The sequence below is a fragment of the Bos javanicus genome, chromosome 1, assembly GCF_032452875.1.
Source record: "Bos javanicus breed banteng chromosome 1, ARS-OSU_banteng_1.0, whole genome shotgun sequence".
In the NCBI taxonomy this organism is placed as follows: Eukaryota; Metazoa; Chordata; class Mammalia; order Artiodactyla; family Bovidae; genus Bos; species Bos javanicus.
The window spans coordinates 150,877,812-150,894,814 of record NC_083868.1 but is presented as its reverse complement, the minus strand read 5'-3'; positions in this window follow the sequence as shown (position 1 = coordinate 150,894,814).

The window sequence follows — 17,003 nt, the reverse complement described above, 5'->3', positions numbered from 1 at the left end:
TTTTCTGGAAATCAGTTGGAGAAGATGCAGGGCTGTGTTTGGACAAGTAGGTCAGTACGGACCAAACACTGGAGAAGACTCTTCAGAGTCCCTTGGACTACAAGGAGATCCAACCAGTCCATCCTAAAGGAAATCAGTGCGAATATTCATTGGAAGGACTGATGCTGAAGCTGAAGTTCCAATACTTTGACCACCTGATACAAAGAACTGCCTCATTGGAAAAGGCTCTGATGCTGGGCAAGGTTGAAGGCGGGAGGAGAAGGGGACGACAGAGGATGAGATAGTTGGATGGCATCACCAACTCTATGGATATGAGTTTGAGTAAGCTCTGGGAGTTGGTGATGGACAGGGAGGCCTGGTGTGCTGCAGTCCGTGGGGTCGCAAAGAGTCGGACATGACTGAGCAACTGAACTGACTGACTGATGTATATACAGATAAAAAGTTGTAGAACAGAGAAAAACATTTATCTTGTTGGAGTTTATAAGAATATCCTTACCTAAATGGACAGCTGCAAGAACAAAGGATTCTGATGTCAAGAAGTTTGCAACCACCAAACACAGACCTCCCTCACCTTGCCTTTAAAAATACTTAACTGAAACCCTTTGGGGAGTTTGGCATTTTGGGGAGCATGAGCCACCCCCTCTCATTGCATGGACCTGCAATAAGCCCCGCTCTCCTCCAAACCCCGACGTTTCGGTATCACTTGGCCTCACTGTGCACTGGGCACACAAACTTGCCTTTGGAAACAGGAGGAGCACCTGGTCTCTGATTATTGGTGTTTGCAGCGTGCAGGTCAGGGAGCAGCACCTCTTCCAGAATTCAGTGTTGGCTTTCCTCTCTCTGCATCTATGTGGGGGATAAACGTGGTAGCAGAGAGCCTTGAGGGATTAGATGGATATTTAATGTCTGAGAAATCCTAGTATGTGTTGAAATCACAACATAACAGAGACATTCAATTCTTACTTGGACTTTTTATCTGTAACGAACTGAATTGTGGTCCCTCTCCTTCCCACCTCGAATTTATACGGTGAAGTCCTGACCCCAGTACCCCAGAATCTGACCTTTTTAGGAGACAGAGCCTTTGCAGAGGAAACTGAGTTTGCTGTTGTTCAGTCACTAGGTCATGTCTGACTCTGCGACCCCATGGACTGCAGCCTGCCAGGCTCATACTTTGAGTCAAAGACTTTAGTGTAGTCAATGAGGCAGAAGTAGATGTTTTCCTGGAACTCCCTTGCTTTCTCCATGATCCAATGAGTGTTGGCAAGTTGATCTCTGGTTCTTTTGCCTCTTCAAAACCTCGATTGTACATCTGGAAGTTTTTGGTTCATGTGGTGTTGAATCCTTGCTTAAAAGGATTTTGAGCCTAACCTTAGCAGCATGTGAAATGAGCACAGTTGTATGGTAGTTTGAGCATTCTTTGGTATTGCCTTTCTTTGGGACTGGAATGAAAACTGACCTTTTCCAGTCCTGCGGCCACTGCTAAGTTTTCCGAATTTGCTGGAATATTTAATACAGCATATTAATAGCATTATCTTTCAGGATTTGAAATAGCTCAGGTGGAATTCCATTACCTCCTCTAGCTTTGTAGTGATGCTTCCTAAGGCCCTTTTGACATCACACTCTAGAATGTCCAGCTCTAGGTGAGTGACCATACCATGGTGATTATCTGGGTCATTAAGACCTTTCTTGCATAGTTCCTCTGTGTATTCTTGCCTCCTCTTCTTAGTATCTTCTGCTTCTGTTGGGTCCTTACCTTTTCTGCCCTTTATTGTGCCCATCTTTGCATGAAACGTTCTCTTGGTATCTCTAATTTTCTTGAAGAGATCTCTAGTCTTTCCCATTCTATTGTTTCCCTCTATTTCTTTGCATTGTTCATTGAAGAAGGCCTTCTTATCTCTCCTTGCTATTCTCTGGAACTCTGCATTCAGCTGGGTGTATCTTTCCTTTTCTCCTTTGCCTGTTGTTTCTCTTCTTCCCTCAGTTATTTGAAGGCAAAGATAATCACTTTGCCTTCTTGGATTTATTTTCCCTTGAGATGGTTTTGGTCACTATCTCCTGTACAATGTTACAATCCTCTGTCCATAGTTCTTCAGGCACTCTGTCTACCAGATCTCATCCCTTCAATCTTTTCATCACTTCCACTGTATATAAGGGATTTGATATAGGTCATACCTGAATGACCTAATGGTTTTCCACACTTTGTTCAATTTAAGCCTGAGTTTTATAATAAGGAATTCTTGATCTGAGCCACAGTCATCTCCAGGTGTTGTTTTTGCTGACTATATAGAGCTTCTCTATCTTTGGCTGCAAAGAACATAATCAATCTGATTTTGGTGTTGACCATCTGGTGATGTGCACATGTAGAGTCATCTCTTGTGTTGTTGGAAGAGGATGTTTGCTGTGAGCAGTGTGTTCTCTTGGCAAAACTCTGCTAGCCTTTGCCCTGCTTCATTTTGTATTTCAAGGCCAAACTTGCCTGTTACTCAAGGTATCTCTTGACTGCCTACTTTTGCATTCCAGTCCCCTATGATGAAAAAGACACCTTTTTTTTTTTTTTTGGTGTCAGTTCTAGAAGGTCTTATAGATCTTCATAGAACTGGTCAACTTTAGCTTCTTCAGCATCAGTGATTGGACACAGACTTGGATTACTATGATGTTGAATGGTTTGCCTTAGAAACGAACCAAGATCATTCTGTTGCTTTTGAGGTTGCACTCAAGCACTGTATTTGGAACTCTTTTGTTGACTATGATGGCTACTCCATTTCTTCTAAGGGATTCTTGCCCACAGTAGTAGATATAGTGAATTAAATTTGCCCATTCTCATCCATCTTAGTTCATCAATTTCTAATATGTTGGTATTTAATCTTAACCTTAATCCTGCTTGACCACGTCCAATTTACCTTGACTCATGCGCCTAACATTCCAGGTTCCTATGCAATACTGTTCTTTGTAGCATCAGACTTTACTTTTACCACCCGACACATCCATATCCGAGTGCCATTTCCACCTTAGCCCACCCTCTTCATTCTTTCTGGAGTTGTTAGTATTAATAACTGTTCTCTGCTCTTCCCCAGTAGCATACTGGACACCTTCTGACCTGGGTGGCTCATCTTCTGGTGTCGTATCCTTTTGCCTTTTCATACCGTCCATGGGGTTCTCCCGGCAAGAATACTGGAGGGGGTTGCCATTTCCTCCTCCAGTGGACCACGTTTCATCAGAACTCTGCACTATGACCCATCTGTCTTGGGTAGTCCTGCATGGCATGGCTCATAGCTTCACTGAGTTAATGCAAGCCCCTTCGCCACTACAAGGCTGTGACCCATGAAGGGGAAAATTATTAAGATAGAATGAGATGATTCAGATGGGTCCTGATCCAGTAGGACTGGTTTCCCTCTCAGAAGAGAGATTTGGGCACAGGCGCATGCAGAGGGGAGATGGTATGAAGACACGGAGAGATGACACCTCTACAAGCTCACACCTTGACCTTGGGCTTCTGACCTCTTCAACTGTGAGAAAATAAGTTTCTGCTGTTTTACACTTCCCCCGCCCCCCATCTGTGACCTGTGGTATTTGCTATGGCAGCCCTAGCTAACGAATACACCAGCTCATTCTTTGTTAGAGTGAAATGCTCCTTTTATTATGCAAGCATCTCTTCATGAATCATCTCACGCTTCTTGTCTAATTATTCACAGATTTTGTATAAATGATGATGCATATTTGAAGTGAAGGAAATAGCACTGATAAAGGACAGATTTTCTAAAGTCATCTCAACTGGTGGCTGGAGTATTTTGAGTAATTTACTGCACTATAGACACTATGAAAGTTGGGCAGCTGTTTTGCTTTAAACATTAGTTGCTTCCATAGGGAGTGGAAAACTACTCCAAGAAGTGATTCTAAAATGCTGTTTCTTGTTTTTTGGCCAAATTCTCCAAAAGAAGTTACGAAAAAGATTGTCTTTATCTGGGGAATTTTTTGAACCGCTGCCTCCTTGCTGGCTCAGTTCTGCCCATTTATGTCTCCACCTCCACCTTATCCTATTGGGTACTCGTTAAACAAATAACATACACGCCCAGGGTTGGATTTATGATTTTTATGCCGATAGTCAAAAATAGCACAACTGTGGGCAGAGGAGCGACCACGGGAAGTGATTCACTTCCTCTGGTCAGCTTCTCTGACACCTACCAAGACCAGAGAAGTACGAATAATGCAAGAATTCATGTTGGAGAGTCATGGCCCCATCTCTTGATTTCTATTTCTGCCAGTGACTAACCCAGTGTAGGATGCGTTTCTACTTGCCACCTGGGCTGTGTGTCTTTGAAGTCTTGGATCACGCTTCACGTCCACTCCATGAACCTGATTCTTCCCTCTAACCCGTCTGTTGTGCAGTTGATAGAAATGGACTTTAACTGCAGCAGAGACACTTGGCCCTTTGCTCTTGGGGAGACAGTGGGGGCTCCTGTTGCTGGTGTGGGTTCCCATTGGTGGCCCTCAGTCTGCTTCAGTCCAGCTTCAGCAGGTATTTCACAATGGTCCAAACCACTTTACCTGGTATTGGTCGTAGACTGAATTTGTTTCTCTTAGATGATGGTATGACTGGACGAGTATAATCATGACCATCTTGAGCCTTGTCTGGTGTTTATAGATTGTGTTTTCTCCAACATGGTCTTGTTAGTGTGAACCAGTTATGGAAGGTCATTGGTGATTTGATATCTGGGTGATGGACGAGGGTTCAAAGACCTTCACTGGATTTGATATCTGGGTAATGAAATGGGGTTCAAAGAGCCATGGGCTGATGGTGGCTTTATCCAGGGCATTAAAAGTATGTAAGCTGTAGATGAACTCTTATAGGATGCGTCTGGGCCCTTGGAAGCCTTCAGTTCCCCTTCTTTATTCTTATTCTCAGTAGAGGATGTCATACACTGTTGTTCTGCTAAATCATTAAGTCTCGAGTGAAGAATAGTTTTGTTCTTAATTTTTTAATTGAAGGATAACTACAATACAGTGTTGGTTTCCGTCATACATCAATGTGGATCAGCTGTAGGTAGGCATACATCCCCTGCGTCTTGAGCCTCCCTCCCACCTCCCACCCCATCCCACTCCTCTAGGTTGTCACAGAGTCCCAGTTTGAGTTCCCTGAGCCTGTTGTAGCAAATTCCCCCTGGCTATCTATTTTACGTCTGTTAGTGTATGTGTTTCCATGCCACTCTCTCCATTTGTCTCACCTTCTCCTTCCTACCCTCCGCCCGTGTTCATAAGTCTGTTCTCTATATCTGGGTCTCTGTTGCTGCCTTGCAAATAAGTTCATCAAAACCGTCTTTCTAGATTCCACATATAAGCATTAATAAACAACATTCGTTTTTCTCTTTCTGACTGAAGAATAGTTTTTTGAAAGATGTAAATATAGATTTTAAAAAATCACCTGATGAACATTTTGAAAAAGATGGTTTAAAAATAGACAAGCAGTCAAATCATAATAGTTTTTTTTTTAAAAATCCATCCAGGGTAATTAAGGGGAAAAACCTCTTAAATCACTGAAGGTGTTTTGGGAAAATAATTTTTAAAAGTTAAAATATTACAAGCATTGTTTTTAATCCAATATACAAAAATGATGTTTTCATCCCACATTCTGGTTACTACAGAGTTTAGGGGAGGAAGATAAAATGGAAAAAAGGAAGAGACTTGGAGGGGGTGGTGGTGGGAGGGATACAGAATGGAAGAAGTGTGGAATGCAGAGAACATAGAGACAAGCTGGGGGACTGCTCCATGACAAGGCGGCAGCACCCATAGGCAAGTCAGAGAAGCATAGCATAAGGAGTGCGGTGGAACCAAAAGTCCAGGAGCTTTCTGAAAGGCTTGTAAATTGTTCTTCTTGCAGGCTGGTCCCTGGCCCTGCAAGAAAGCAAAGAGGAATTAAAGACCTTCTTGATGAAGGTGAAAAAGGAGAGTGAAAAAAACCTGGGCTTAAAACTCAACATTCAAAAAATGAATTTCATGGCATCCAGTCCCATCACTTCACTTCTCACTCCATGAGAGCTGGACGGTAAAAAAGGCTGAGTACCAAAGAATGGATGCTTTTGAACTCTGGTGCTGGAAAAGACTCTTGAGAATCCCTTGGGCAGCAAGGAGATCAAACCAGACCATCCTAAAGGAAATCAACCCTGAATATTCACTGGAAGGACTGATGCTGAAGCTGAAGCTCCAATACTTTGGCCACCTAACTTGAAGAGCTAACTCATTGGGAAAGACCCTGATTCTGGGAAAGATTGAAGGCGGGAGGAGGAGGGGACGACAGAGGATGAGATGGTTGGATGGCATCACCGACTCAATGGACATGAGTTTGAGCAAACTCCAGGAGATGGTGAAGGACAGGGGGGCCTGGTGAACTGCAGTCCATGGGGTCACAAAGAGTCAGACAGGACTGAGCAATTGAACAACAACCATGGGCCCATAGGCCTTCCCTGGCTCCATTCTTTGCCTGTGAGTGCCGTTTAAAATGCAGAGAAGGCAATGGCACCCCACTCCAGTACTCTTGCCTCTAAAATCCCATGGACGGAGGAGCCTGGTAGGCTGCAGTCCATGGGGTCGTGAAGAGTTGGACACGACTGAGTGACTTCACTTTCACTTTTCACTTTCATGCATTGGAGAAGGATATGGCAACCCACTCCAGTGTTCTTGCCTGGAGAATCCCAGGGACGGCGGAGCCTGGTGAGCTGCCGTCTCTGGGGTTGCACAGTGTTGGCCACGACTGAAGCGACTTAGCAGCAGCAGGAGCAGCAGCAGCCACTTAAAATGCAGATTGGCTGGTCACCTGATGTTTGGAAGTTTTCCATGGCTCTATCCACGAGCAAGCCATTTGAAACTGGCATTTGCAATGGATGGTTTCAAACATCACAGTGGGTCCAGTGGGTCAGAGCAATAACCTTCAAGGTTTGGAAGAAGAGGGACAGAAAGACAGCTGGCCCTCCGGTGTGTAGGTACCCCAAGGCAGTGTGAAATGAAAATATCTCTGCCGTATCAACACACAAGAAATGTTATAGCCTTCAGTGATTTCTGGCCTCCAAATATGAAGGAGGGCTCCCCAAACTGGGATCCAGCAGATGCTACCACCCCCTAGGGTGATTGCTGAGGAGCTGGGTTGGCAAGAAGCAGTCATCTGCCACTCCTTAGAGATGAGCAAGGAAACAGGATTGGCCCCAGATAGCTGAGGTGCATATGAAAGGAACAAATTCAGTGAGCCCAGAGGCTTGCATCTTCCCCTACAAAGAACACGAAATTCCTCAACTTGCTATCTGATCTTTGATGTTGAGACTGCCTGCTCCCTGTGTTGGAGAAGGCGATGGCACCCCACTCCAGTACTCTTGCCTGGAAAATCCCATGGACGGAGGAGCCTGGTGGGCTGCAGTCCATGGGGTCGCTAAGAGTAGGACGAGACTGAGCGACTTCACTTTCACTTTTCACTTTCATGCATTGGAGAAGGAAATGGCAACCCACTCCAGTGTTCTTGCCTGGAGAATCCCAGGGACGGGGGAGCCTGGTGGGCTGCTGTCTATGGGGTCGCACAGAGTCGGACATGACTGAAGTGACTTGGCAGCAGCTCCCTGTGTTGCAAACTTGTATAGAGCCTGACTTCCCCTTCTGTCTCCCTTGGAGCAGTTTTCTCTAGCTACTGAGATGCTGTCTCCAGGGCTTGGAGTCCTAAACACTCTCCTCAAATAAAATAAGTCTCTCCTGTCAGGCTATGACTATAGTCTTTAGCTGACAGCAGCATGCTAGAGGTTCTTAAGCTGTACGAACCCCCAGACACAATTTCCCCAACGGTAAGGGTTCAGGTACTGAATGTTTTCCTGGGAGAGGGGGCTTTCTCTTCCGCAAAGGCTCACTGTGTCAGATTTTGCCCAGCGAGCATGGGGCTGCCCAGCAATGAGACAAGGTTCCTTCCAGCAGGAAGAGAAGAAGGGAATAATCCCAAAGCAGATTCACTGCCATCCCATCATTGCTTCCAACTCTAGCAGCCTCTGATTCTCACAGAACGATCAAGTCACAATAATTAAAAAAAAAAAAAATCCACCAAGGGCCGTTAGAGAAAAAATTCTTAAATCACCGAAGATGTTTTGGGAAAGTGATTTTTAAAAGTTGAGAAACCACAAGCGTTGTTTTTAAATCCAATATACAAAAATCAGTGCTTTCATCCCACATTCTGGTTTGTGAAGAGACTTAAAAATAATTCACAACCTAAAAGCTGGGTTATGTTTGACAACACAAAAGTTAGTTACGTCTTATTCCATGCGAATTTTTAGGACGTCAAGCCCAGGAGGCAGCATTTCAAGTAACCCTGAGAGATCTGCTTCTTCAAGGAGGCGAGGGGAAAACCTGGGTCAGATAGAAGTTTGACCACAAAAGGCAAGTAGTCGGAACATCGAAAGATGATTGTTAATCAAAGAAAATCTGATACCCCAAGTTAGGGAATTTAGTGTCTTTCCACGCAAGGGAAGATGCAAGAGTCTGGGCCCGCTAAAGCGTTCCTTCCACACACATCTCAGCTATCGGGGGCCAGCATCTTGGGTTTTCCACATCCTGAGCGCCCTTGGGGCTCACCTGGGGAGTGGCCTCAGTCTGATGGATGCTAAATGCTAAACTGCAGGGATTCCTCTCCTTCCTGAGTCCTCTAGGTCTTGGGACCTCACACTGAAGGGCTGCAATCGCTGATAAACTGTGACATCCCTGTTTACCTGTTTACCGACGGGCAGGAAATATTCCATTTCTCAGTCTCAGTTCAGTTCAGTTCAGTCGCTCAGTCGTGTCTGACTCTTTGCAACCCCATGAATCACAGCACGCCAGGCCTCCCTGTCCATCACCAATTCCCGGAGTTCACCCAGACCCACGTCCGTCAAGTCAGCGATGCCATCCAACCATCTCATCCTCTGTCGTCCCCTTCTCCTCCTGCCCCCAATCCCTCCCAGCATCAGAGTCTTTTCCAATGAGTCAACTCTTCGCATGAGGTGGCCAAAGTACTGGAGTTTCAGCTTCAGCATCATTTCCTCCAAAGAAATCCCAGGGCTGATCTCCTTCAGAATGGACAGTCTCAGTAGCTATCATCAAAATTTTTTTAAATTATAAAATTCAGACATGTAAAGAAAACTACCAATTCAGAAGTTGTGTAAAAAATAGAGGAAAATACCACCTTTAATCTCATTCCTGGATGATAATCATAGTCCAACGTTTGGGATATATCCATTCATCTACCCATGTTAAAAAAAAATGCATAGTTAAACATGTGAAAAATACCACCATAAATATAGATGATGTCTTTTGTGTGCAACTCATTAATCTTTTATTTGCCATCTCACAGAAAATAGTGGATACCTTGTCATGTCAGTACTTAACATCGATTTCATTCTTTTTTTTTTTTTTGATTTGGAATTATGGCCCCTCAGGTGGCTCAGACGATAAAGAATCTGCCTGCAATGCAGGAGACACGGGTTTGATCCCTGGGTAGGGAAGATCCCTGGAGAAGGAAATGGCAACCCGCTCCAGTATTCTTGCCTGGAGAATCCCATGGCCAGAGGAGCCTGGTGGATTCTGAGCCACAGAGTCGCAAACAGTCGGACACGACTGAAGCAACTAAGCACGCATGCATGCACGCCACTGGAATTAAAATAGCACAAGAAAAACCCTGATTGGTCCTAGAAGTTCAGCCTTGTTCAGATTTGCTGGGCCACTGGGTTATTTCTGGTTAAGCCCACCAGCTTCCCCCTGGCCAGCTTGGACTTTTCAGCAGACGTCCGAAAGTGCAGCCCTGGGGTGGTCTCTCAAGCTGCCGGGGCTCGTGTTCTCCCAGGCACCACGTCAACTCAGCTGAGCTGACAGTCTGTTTCCATGATGCTCTTGCCCCTCCTGCCCAAGGCCCTGAGTGATCCCATCTCTGACACTCTTGGACGTGAAAATCTGCTTGTGGGAAAGGCCTGGAATGTCGCCTCACTCTCGCCATGTCTGCCTGTAAGTGACAACCGTGGAAACCCAAGTTCTGGCTCTTGGACAGCACACGTCTGGATGGATCACAGGGAGTGAATTTTCCATCATCATCACAAAAGCTGTTCTTGGGAAACTTCTACTGCTGTCCTGGGGTTTTACTTCTTAACACCTCTGATTTTCAGAACCCCTAGGAGGAGGGTATGACTATCTCCATTTTATGGAAAAGGAGAATCAAGTGCAGAGAGCTGAAGGAACTGGCCCCACGTTGCACAGCTTCATGGTAGGGGCAGAATTCTGTTTGCGGGTCTCCGTGTACCCTTCACAGTGCACCCTGCCAACCTAGTGAAGGGGACATTGCCCTCTGTGTGGCCTTAAGGCAGCTGTCTGGCTACATCCAAGCTTGCCAGTGGTCACTTAGAAAGTGGAGCCCCCAGCTGGGGCAGGAGGCTGGAGGCCTGTGTTCAAGGGGTCATGACCTCCAAACCCATCCTGGATGCCCTCGCTAGCACACTGGACCTCTGGTCTTGAAATAGAAACATTGACCCATTGATGCCTTAAACACTTGGGCCCTGAGTTTGGCATCTAAGCCAGGGTTTTGGTGTCAGAATCTTCTGATAACCTGGATTGTCTATTGAAGGTCTCACTACCAGTGTCTTTCACTGTAAACGATTTCAAACTTTCTTTAAACGTCAAAGTGAAGTCGCTCAGTCACATCCGACTTTTTGCGACCCCATGGACTGTAGCCCACCAGGCTCTTCTGTCCATGGGATTTTCCAGGCAACAGTACTGGCATGGGTTGCCATTTCCTTCTCCAGGGGATCTTCCTGACCCAGTGACTGAACCCGGGTCTCCTGCATTGCGGGCACATTTTACTGTCTGAACCATCAGGGAAGCCCTGCTGTACAGGGGTGTAGGAAAATTGGATAGAATTCAGAAAAGAGCAGAAGTAATGACTCTAAGGATGGAAAGCAGGGCTCCTTGGACAAGGGATTAAGGAAATTATTTGTCTCCTGGAGGGAAGTGGAGGGGTGATTATCAGTCTTAGGGTCCTGGTTGGCTTCTGACCACTGATTGGCAGTTCCTAACTCCACAGAAAAACAGCCTCCAAGCCCTCCTAGGGGGCCCTCTGGCCAGACGTGGCTAGCACTCACTGGTGCAGGCTCCTGGCACTCTTCAGAGCCCTCTGGGTTCTCGGAATTGCTTTGTGAGGGAGGTCGAGGATGGTCTCAGCTCTGCCACTTATTCTCTTTCCAGACATGACTGAATCCCATGAACTTTCTGTGCCTCCCGTTCCGTACCAGCAACATGTTAATTGTGTCTATTTGGTGATTAGCTGCATTCATCTATGCAGATATTCAGAACAGTGGTGGTCACATTACAAAGATCATGCAAGTGTTGAAATCAGAAACAGAGAACCGGGGGAACTCAGAGCCTCGTACAAGGCTTGGTCTAGATTTATAATGAAGTTCCATACGTAGGAACCTTCGAGTTGCTAACTTTGGCAGATGCAAACGTACCCCTGAGTGCCACTGCACTGTACTCTGTACTTTTTCAAGGTACCGTACTGTAAGATTAAAATGCTTTATTGTTTATGTTTGTTTGTTTTTAATGTATTATTTGTGTTGTATGAGGGCCTCCCAGGTGGCCCTGGTGGTAAAGAACCCTCTGTCAATGCAGGAGGCATAAGAGAAGCGGGTTTGATCCCTGGGTGGGGAAGATCCCCTGGAGGAGGGCATAGCAACCCACTCCAGTGTTCTTGCCTGGAAAATTCTATGGACAGAGGAGCTTGGTGGGCTCTGGTCCAGGGGTCCACAGAGTCAGGGACTAGAGTAACTTAGCACGCATGCTCGTGTTGTTTGAGAAGCATTGTGAACCTATTACAGTACTCTGCCATAGAACTGATTCTGTTAGTTGAACACCTAGGCTAACCGTGTTGGGCTTACGAACAAACAGGACTTAGAGACTCACTTTTGGAATGAAACTCAGTGTGTTGGGGACTTACTGTAATTTTTTAAATTAATCACTTTGCTACTTATTAGTGGTTAGTGGAGTATGATTTGTATAGACAAAAATGAAGCTTGCACGGCTGGATGAATTTTGACCCATTCAGCACTTGTGTGGGTATCAGCCCCACCCCGTGTGTTTCTGGAGACGGCACCCTGTGTGGTCAATGAAAGGTCCTCCCCACTGTGCTCGACAGTCCTTACTGAAGGGCGCACAGACTCTAAGGGTAGAAGGGGCTCCTCATCTTCCATGTTCTGGTGTTGCTGCCATCACTATCGCCCCTGGGTCCTGGCTGGATGGCAGAGTCAGCACCGAATCAGAGTCAGGCAGGTGTCTCTAGACTGTCCTCCTTCTGGTCCAGACTCGCCAACTCCGTCAGCAGCCTCCTTCTTGGTAAGCCACCTGCTCCCCAAAGTCCCCGGGGAGCCTTCTGCACCATGACTCAGCCCCGGAGCCCAGAGCCCCTGGCACCTGGACCACTGCTGGGGAGGCTCCGCCCTTGCTGGCTCCCTGTCTTTCTCCAAATCTGCCACATGTGATGCCCTCCTAAAATATCTCCCTGCCACCCTCCCTGCCTTCCTTCCTTCAGCATCTGTGCAACAGTCCCTTGACCCAAGGCCCTCCCGGATCCCTGACCCCGTGTGGCTTTGCTACCCCTCACCCGACTCACCCAGCATCTCCACACGAGTTTATCACTCTGCAGTCTGTCTTCCCTCTGCCCACTGTGGAAGGCATGCTCTGCAAGAGCCAAGACTTATTTTCTTCTTTGCTGGTTACCAACGGGGAAAGGGGGGGGCAATAAATTAGGAATTTGGGATGGACAGATACATACTACTCTACGCAAAATAACCAACAAGGACCTGCTGTGGATCGCTCTGCTGCTCAGTCACTTGGTCGCATCGGACGCTTTGAGACCCCACGGGCTGCAGGCCTCCAGGCTCCTCTGTCCATGGGATTCTCCAGGCAAGAATACGAGAGTGGGTGGCCATTTCCTCCTCCAGGGGATCTTCCAGACTCAGGGACTGAACTTGCATCTCCTGCATCGCAGGCAGATTCTTTTGTGCTGAGCCACTGGGGACGCCCTCAGGGAACTGTATTCAATATTGTGTAATTGCCTATGGCGGAAAGGAAGTATATGTGTATGGATAATGGAATCACTTTGCTGTACACCTGAAAGACTGTAAACCAGCTAGACTTCCGGTAGGAAAAACAAAGAAAGCCATCCAAACCTGAAAGTGAGGGTGTCCCCTTGGGCCTCAAGGTGAGGCTGTGACTCTCTGTTGTCCCCTCCCGGGGGAGTAAAAATCCTTGGCTATTACTCCAAGGATTTTTAGAAGCGCTCTCCTAAGGCTTGATGAGTAGCTTGATGTTGGTGAACTTGGGTGAGAAAAAAAAATAGTCTCCATTTCTGCAATGGCCTCACTGATATTTAGCATTTTGTTGACTTACGCATGAAGTGAACTCTCCCCATGATTAGTAGCGGGACTTTTGATTTTGTCAATTCGCACACTTTCATGGCACATTATCATTGTTGCAGATGTCTTGGGGTCTGTTTTTGACTCAACATGACATTGATATTATAAGTGTATGAGGTGCCAACAGGTCATTTTATTTAATGAATTAATAAAGAAACATGTAGACTGCAAATTTATTTTGTGATATTTTGTTGAAGCTGAAGCTCCAATACTTTGGCCACCTGATGCAAAGAGCCGACTCATTTGAAAAGACCCTGATGCTGCGAGATGGAAGGCAGGAGGAGAAGGGGATGACAGAGGATGAGATGGTTGGATGGCATCACCGACTCAATGGACATGAATTTTCGTAAACTCTGGGAGTTGGTGATGGACAGGGAGGCCTGGCGTGCTGCAATCCATGGAGTCACAAAGAGTCGGACACGACTGAGTGACTGAACTGAACTGGACTGATATCAATATCATTGATTTGCTTTGCGATCCTATATATTCTATTTGGTGAATTTAGAAAAGATTTTCCGAGAAGCAGTCTCCATGGGTTCATCAGAGAGCCCAGGTGATCCATGGCATTCAGAACAAGAGGCTCTTATCTATGAGGTTGAGGGTACCACTGAGGAAGAAGATGGAACCTTGGTGTGGTGAGCAGAAATCCTCCTACAGACCAGGAGCCCCAGCTCCTCCTTCTCAACCTTGTTCCAGGTAGGGCCCAGGACCTGGGCCAAGGATGACCTTGGTTTTGACATGAGGGAGGTAAACCGTCTCCATATCCAGGTCCCTCTGTCAGCTCTCCCATCCCTTCTCTCTAATTCTGCTTCCTTTTCAGCCCCAACTTTTCCCACTAAAGACCATGAAAGTCCTTTTATCCTCCCAGGAGTTGCTGCTGTCATAGAGGGAGACACGTGACCTTGATCTTCCCTGGTTGTCAAGGTGGGGACACCTGCGTGGAAGAGGCTGTGAAGCCAGGTGCCTCTCCTGGGCCCCCAAGTTCCCTAGTCTAGACAGAGCCTTCCTATTTTGGACAAACCCTTAAGTTCATAAAGACAGAAGATCCAGTCTTCCTATCAGGTTCCAACAGAACATCGAACAAAAGAGTTTCAATGTGCAGAGCAAAGATTTGCAGAGAGGATGCTGGTGGTGGGCAGGAGAAAATTGCAGAAAGAGTGAAGACAAGGTACAGATGTAGGCAGATCATGTGTCCTGTTATTCTCCTGAAATCCCGTGTTCTGTTCAGTTTCCTTTGGGAAGGCTGGAGAACGTGAAGGAGACTATAGTGAGTGGCAGTCACTCAGTCGTGTCCGACTCTTTGCGACCCTATGGACCATAGCCTGCCAGGCTCCTCTGTCCATGGAATTCTCCAGGCAAGTATAGTGGAGTGGGGTGCCATTTCCTATAGGAATTACTTTATCTTGGTCTTAACCATAAAGGCCACTGTCAGAACTTGGGCAAGTCATTACAATGTTCCTATTTTACAAACCAGTCATTTCTCTCTCTCTGTCTGCCTCTCTCTTTTCCTCTGTGTCTCCACCTCTGTCCCTCCGTCTCTCTGTGTCTCTGACTGCCTTTCTTTCACACACACACACGCATGCACGCACGCACGCACCATTAGTTAAGGATAGAGTGGACATCCCTCCCCACCCTTTTTCATTTCTCTGCATCAAGAGATTCCATGGCAGCAAGGCCTGCACGCAGCACCCTCTGCAGATTCAGCTCCTGGCTGCAGCCCCATCTCCTTTCTCAGGTCCCAGGAATATTATGTGACCAAGTGTTAATATCTGAAAAATGCTTTGAAGTTTTGGGAAAATACACTATATTAAAGGCTTCTTAAAAAAAAAAAAAAAATCCTTCTCCTGCCTAAAATGTAGAACGAGGCCAAGCCAGAAAGCTGTGATTGAGGGAGCAGGCCAAGCTGATGATTTAGAAGTTATCATTGTAACAACACATCAACTTAAACCATAAATTAGATCTTAAAATAAGCCTTCAGACCTCAGAGTCTTCATCTTACTCTTGGGCAAGGCTTTATGATAGAAATGTGTCTGATTTCATCATCACACATATAACCTACTTTCCCGTCTAGATATGCTTCATAGAATGCGACCATTTGTCAAATTTAGAACACACTATAAACATTTTTTCCTTTTTGGAGATCTGACATGGATCCTGATGTCCCTGAAAAAAAAAAATCACGTTGCAAAATGCAAGGAGTATGATATCCCGCATCCAGAATATATACTACTGGTTCAGCCACCCTAGCCCAAAGCTCCATCTGAGCATCTATTTTTCCAAGCAGTTGAGAGGAGTGATGTGTACATTTTTCACGTGTAATTAGGCAGTGTAAGGCGATCCCCACCGCCGAAGGGCTGCTGCTGCCCTCGCTGGGTGAATGGCTTCCAGATTTCACCCCCATCTCTTCTGTCTAGACTCTACGTTGCTACTTTTTTTTTTTTTCCCTCCTCGCTTAAAACAGACTCCAATATAAAATGCCCAAAACAGAAGTTTTGTCCCTCTTTCTCATAAAGATGTGGGACACAGCTCTCTCTGCCAGACAAGCAGGGGCCCCAGACTTTCATAAGACACGTGTCGTCTGAAGCTGGCATTAAAGATTGTCCAGGCGTTTCAGCGGGTCAGGCAGACGGATTTTTTTTTTTTTTTTTATAAATATGGTTTTCATTAAAAAAGCGAGTATTTCTAGAGAGGTGTGGTTCAGTTCAGAGGCGAGGCAGGGAAGGCTGCCTCCTGCGTTTTCCAACAACGCTGTTATTGATGCCGCTTTTGAAATGTACATTGTCTTCTAAAATGGCTTTGGGGAGAGAAAAAATTATCTCATTCTATTACCAGGGGCATAGCTTGTTGAGTGTGCTGATAATTCAGGTTAGAAGCTAGTCACTTAATAAAAGAAAATGGTGAAATTCTTATGACACTAATGTCGTTTATTAATTGTAGGAATTTTTATATATCCTGTCCTTGCAGGGAGGTGGGTAAGAAGTCAAGTTTTAAAAACTTAGATTAAAAAAACAAACACTATTACTACTGAGTTTATTTAATAAGATGAGATGCTAGGAAGATGAAACAGGTAGTTGAAGGTCCACGTGATTTGACTAACAAGGGCTGGGGTAGATTCAGGTTTCGGTTATTTAAAGCCACTTTGTTGGTTGTCTTGTTACTCAGCTACTAAGTCTTGTCTGACTCTTTGCGACCCCATGGACTGCAGCATGCCAGGCTTCCCTATCCTCCACTCTCTCCTGGAATTTGCTCAAACTCATGTCCGTTGAGTCAGTGATGCTGTCTAACTATGTCATCCTCTACCACCCTCTTCTCCTCCTGCACTCAATCTTTCCCAGCATCAGGGTCTTTTCCAATGACTCAACTCTTCACATCAGGTGGCCAAAGTATTGGAGCTTCAGCTTCAGCTGCCTTGTTTAATTTCATCCAAAACTTCTACAGTTTCTATGGAAATGAAGCTCATAGCCTGTTTGTTTACCAGGTTGCTTCCATATGTGATTAATAAAGATAATAATATAGAAATTTAATTTTTAAAGAAAAAGAAGAATAAAATAG